Genomic DNA, 5,797 nt, shown 5'->3' on the forward strand with positions numbered 1-5,797 from the left:
CAGTTACAACCTCAAACCAAAATTAATCTTGTCAATTAATCACTGGTGCACGGAATTGTGATCACACTTTTCACAACTCCGCACAACTAACCAGCAAGTGCACTGGATCGTCCAAGTAATACCTTACGTGAGTAAGGGTCGATCCCATGGAGATTGCCGGCTTGAAGCAAGCTATGGTCATCCTGTAAATCTTAGTCAGGTGGATTCAAATGGTTATAAGGTTTTGATAATTAAAGGATAAATAAAATGTAAATTAAAATAAAGATACTTATTCATTGGTAGGAATTTCATATAAGCGTTTAGAGATGCTTTGTTGCTTCTGAACCTCTGCTTTCCTATTGTCTTCATCCAATCATGCGTGCTCCCTTCCATGGCAAGCTGTATGATCCTCTCGGATGAAAAATACCAGGTACGGTTTCTGCACGGCTAATCAACTGTTGGATTTCTCATCTCGAATGAAAAATACCAGGTACAGCTACCGCACGGCTAATCATCAGTCGGTTCTCACTAGTGTCGGAATAGGATCTCTCTATCCTTTTGCACACTGTCACTGCGCCCAACATTCGCGTGTTTGAAGCTCGTCACAGTCATCCCTTCCCAGATCCTATTCGAAATACCACAGACAAGGTTTAGACTTTCCGGATCTCAGGAATGTTGCCAATTGGTTCTAGCCTATACCATAAAGGTTCTAACCTCACAGACTCAGTCTGTGGATTAGAGACCCAAGAGAATATACTCCGGCTGTCGTCCAATGACTATGTTGAACATCATGTAGACCGCTTGTGGTTGTCAGGCACGCAGATCTTGGCTAAGCGAGTAACGAGAGTATATCTTGGAGAACAAGTAAGCGTGAATTGAAAGAGAAACAATAGTACTTGCATTAATTCATGAAGAATAGCAGAGCTCCACACCTTAATCTATGAGGTGTAGAAACTCCACCGTAGAAAATATATAAGAGAAAAAGGTCTAGGCATGGCCGAATGGCCAGCCTCCCAATTGTAACATAAAAGTGAAAAATGTAAATCATGTTGCTTGTATGCGAAGTTTGTATTCGTAGGTTTTGATGAATGACAAACCAACAAACGACATGAAAGACAAACCAACAAACAACTTGAATGAACAAGCATGTTGAAAGATCAACCAACATTCAACGTTGAGGAATGAAGAGTTGAAAGCAACACAACAACAACAAGAAACTCAAGTCCACAACATTTGAAGATAAGTATAGTGTCTTAGGACTTAGGTAACTTCTTGTTAAGAACCAATTGCTAAATCTCTCAACACACACTCACAAAATGTTTTGATGCACATCTTGCAATTCGATGCTAGCCAAATGGTTTAAAAACTTGTTTTCAAAGGTACAAAAGCATAGGAATTGACTCCAACAAGTTTGAGATCAATCATAAGCATTTTGAAGTGATTTTAAGCCATTCATTAAGGTGAAAGGGAGAATATCTCATCCTTGAGATTAATAGAGATATTGAACTTAAAAAAATTCATTGTTTTATGCATGCTTCTATGACACATTTCAAACTCCTTTCTTTTTGATAATGTCAAAAGGGGGAAGAAAAGTTTGAGGATATTTGAAGTTTTGAACTTTTGAAAAAGAAGAAGTTTGAGGATTTGAAAAGAAGAAATAAGTTTTCGAAACAATGATTTCAAAAAGACTTCCGCTAAGCAAAAACTTTTTGATATCTAAATCGTTTTCTTTGATAAACGCCCTTTAAGGGAACAAATGCACATATTTAGGGGGAACTCCTGTAAAATTTTTTTTGTGAAGTCTTCTCCAAAGCTTTCTATAAAACAAAGTGCATTATTGTTGCTTTCAAAATCATTTATAAATGCATATCCTCAAAACTGGTTTGTCATTATCAAAAAGGGGGAAATTGTAAATCATGTTACTTGTATGCGAAGTTTGTATTCGTAGGTTTTGATGAATGACAAACCAACAAACGACATGAAAGACAAACCAACAAACAACTTGAATGAACAAGCATGTTGAAAGATCAACCAACATTCAACGTTGAGGAATGAAGAGTTGAAAGCAACACAACAACAACAAGAAACTCAAGTCCACAACATTTGAAGACAAGTAAAAAGAGGTTCCAAACTGATCAAAAGTCTACGAATACAATAGTAAAAAAGTGCTATTTATACTAAAGTAGTTACTAGGGATTACAGAAAATAAGTAACTAAGTGCAGATAGTGCAGAAATCCACTTCTAGAGCCCACTTGGTATGTGCTTGGGCTGAGCATTGAGCTTTACACGTGCATAGTCCATTTCTAGAGTTAAACGCTAGCTTGGATGCCAGTTTGGGCATTTAACTCCAGTTCTGGTGCCAGTTCTAGCATTTTTTTTTTACGCCAGAAAATGGTCTCTGGTGGGTGTTTGAACACCAGTTTGGGCCAACAAAGTATGAACTATTATACATTGCTGAAAATCCCAAGATTTCTACTTTCTAATGCAATTGAGAGTGCGCCAATTAGGCTTCTGTAGCTCCAGAAAATCCACTTCGAGTGCAGGAGGGTCAGTATCCAACAGCATCTGCAGTCCTTTCTCAGCCTCTGAATCAGACTTTTGCTCAGATCCTTCAATTTCAGCCAGAAAATACCTGAAATCACAAAAAAATACACAAACTCATAGTAAAGTCCAGAAATGTGATTTTTTCATAAAAACTAATAAAAATATAATAAAAAGTAACTAGAACATGCTAAAAACTATGTAAAAACAATATCAAAAAGGGTATAAATTATCCGCTCATCACAACACCACACTTAAATTGTTGCTTGTCCCCAAGTAACTAAAAACAAAATAGGATAAAAAGAATAGAAAATACAATAAATTTCAAAATATCAATGAAGCTTAGTTCCAATTAGATGAGCGGGACTAGTAGGTTTTTGCTTCTGAACAGTTTTGGCATCTCACTTTATCCTTTGAAGTTCAGAATGATTGGCATCCATAGGAACTCAGAGAATTCAGATAGTGTCATTAATTCTCCTAGTTCAGTATGTTGATTCTTGAACACAGCTACTTTATAAGTCTTGGCCGTGACCCTAAGCATTTTGTTTTCCAGTATTACCACCGGATACATAAATGCCACAGACACATAACTGGGTGAACCTTTTCAGATTGTAACTTAGCTTTGCTAGAGTCCCCAGTTAGAGGTGCCCAGAGTTCTTAAGCACATTCTTTTGCTTGGGATCACGACTTTAACCGCTCAGTCTCAAGCTTTTCACTTGACACCTTCACACCACAAGCACACGGTTAGGGACAGCTTGATTTAGCCGCTTAGGCCAGGATTTTATTCCTTTGGGCCCTCCTATCCATTAATGCTCAAAGCCTTGGATCCTTTTTACCTTTGCCTTTTAGTTTAAAGGGTTGTTGGCTTTTTGCTCTTGCCTTTTAGTTTAAAGAGCTTATTGGTTTTTTCTGCTTGCTTTTTCTTTTTCTTTCTTTTTCTTTATTTTTCGCCAATTTTTTTTTTTGCAAGCTTTATGTTTTTCACTGCTTTTTCTTGCTTCAAGAATCAATTTTATGATTTTTCAGATTATCAATAACATTTCTCTTTTTTTCATTATTCTTTCAAGAGCCAACAATTTTAACATTCATAAACTTCACTATAAAAAATATGCACTGTTCAAGCATTCTTTCTGAAAACAAAAAGTATTGCCACTACATTAAAATAATTACACTATTTTCAAGATAGAATTCGAAACTCATATACTTCTTTTTCTTTTTCAGAAAACAATTTTAATTTAAGAAAGGTGAAAGATTCATGGAACATTCATAGCTTTAAGACATAGACACTAAACACTAATGATCATGTAATGAAGACACAAACATAGACAAAACATAGAGCATAGAAATCGAAAATAGAAAAACGAATAACAAGGAAATTAAAGAATGGGTCCACCTTAGTGATGGTGGCTTCTTCTTCCTCTTGAAGAACCAATGGAGTTCTTGAGCTCCTCTATGTCTCTTCCTTGCCTTTGTTGCTCCTCTCTCATGGCCTTTTGGTCTTCTCTAATTTCATGGAGGATGATGGAGTGCTCTTGGTGCTCCACTCTTAGTTGCTCCATGTTGAAACTCAATTCTCCTAAAGAAGTGTTGAGTTGCTCCCAATAGTTGTGTGGAGGGAATGCATCCCTTGAGGCATCTCAGGGATTTCTTGATGAGGGATTTCCTCATGCTCTTGTTGAGGTCCATGAGTGAGCTCTCTTGTTTGCACCATCCTCTTTTTAGTAATGGGTTTGTCCTCTTCAATGAGGATGTCTTCTTCTATGACAATTCCGGCTGAAATGCATAGGTGATAAATGAGATGAGGAAAGGCTAACCTTGCTAAAGTGGAGGGCTTGTCAGCCACCTTATATAGTTCTAGAGGTATGATCTCATGAATTTCCACTTCCTCTCCAATCATGATACTATGGATCATGATAGCCCGTCCACAGTTACTTCGGACCGTTTTCTAGTAGAGATGATAGAGCGTTAGATGAACTCCAACCATCCCCTAGCCACGGATTTGAGGTCAGGCCTTCTCAATTGAACCAGCTTGCCTTTTAAGTCTCTCTTCCATTATGTTCCTTCCACATAAATGCCTGTGAGGACTTGGTCCAACCTTTGATCAAAGTTGACTCTTCTAGTGAAAGGATGAGAATCTCCTCTCATTATTGGCAAGTTGAATGCCAACCTCACAGTTTCTGGACTGAAATCCAAGTATTTCTCCCGAACCATTGTGAGCCAATTCTTTGGGTTTGGGTTCACACTTTGATCATGGTTCTTAGTGATCCATGCATTAGCATAGAACTCTTGAACCATTAAGATTTTGACTTGTTAGATGGGGTTGGTGAGAGCTTCCTAACTTCTTCTTCGAACCTCACGTCGGATCTCCGGATATTCATTCTTTTTTAGCATGAAAGGGACCTCAGGGATCACCTTTTTCTTGGCCACAACTTCATAGAAGTGGTCTTGATGGACTTTTGAGATGAATCTCTCCATCTTTCATGACTCGGAGGTGGAAGCAATTGCCTTCTCTTTCTTCTTTCTAGAGGTTTCTCCGGCCTTAGGTGCCATTAATGGTTATGGAAAAACAAAAAACAGAGCTTTTTCCCACACCAAACTTAAAAGGTTTGCTCGTCCTTAAGCAAAAGAAGAAAGAAAGGAGGAGAAGAAGAAGAAATGGAGGAGATAGTGGGGTGTTTTGGATTCGGCCAAGGGGGGTTTAAGTGTTATGATGTGTGAAATGGAAGGTGGTAAGGAGGGGTATTATAGGGTAAGAGAGAGAGGGAAGAGGGTAGGATTTGATAGGTGAATGGTGTTGATGTGATTGATCAAGGGTATTTGGGGAAGAGTGTTATGGAAAGGTGTGAAGAGGAGAGAAAGAGAGGTGGGGTAAGTAGAGATCCTGTGGGGTCCACTGATCCTGAGGTGTCAAGGAATACTGGTCCCTGCACCTTTCTGGTGTTTAAACGCCCTCTGTGTGCCATTTCTGGCATTAAACGCTAGCCTGATGCCCTTTTCTGGCGTTTAACGCCAACTAGACACCCTTTTCTGGCGTTAAACGCCAGTCTGTCTGCCAATTCTGGCATTTAACGCCCAGAATGTTGCTAGACTGGGCGTTAAATGCCCATTCTGCTATCCTTACTGGCGTTTAAATGCCAGTAAGCCTATTCTCTAGGGTGTGCTATTTTTGATGTTTTTTTTATTCCGTTTTAATTCTGCAGCTGTTTTTGTGACTCCACATGATCATCTACCTAAAAAAAACATAACATGACAATGGAAAACAAATGTCTATAAAAA

Source organism: Arachis ipaensis, chromosome B04, assembly GCF_000816755.2.
Source record: "Arachis ipaensis cultivar K30076 chromosome B04, Araip1.1, whole genome shotgun sequence".
Lineage (NCBI taxonomy): Eukaryota > Viridiplantae > Streptophyta > Magnoliopsida > Fabales > Fabaceae > Arachis > Arachis ipaensis.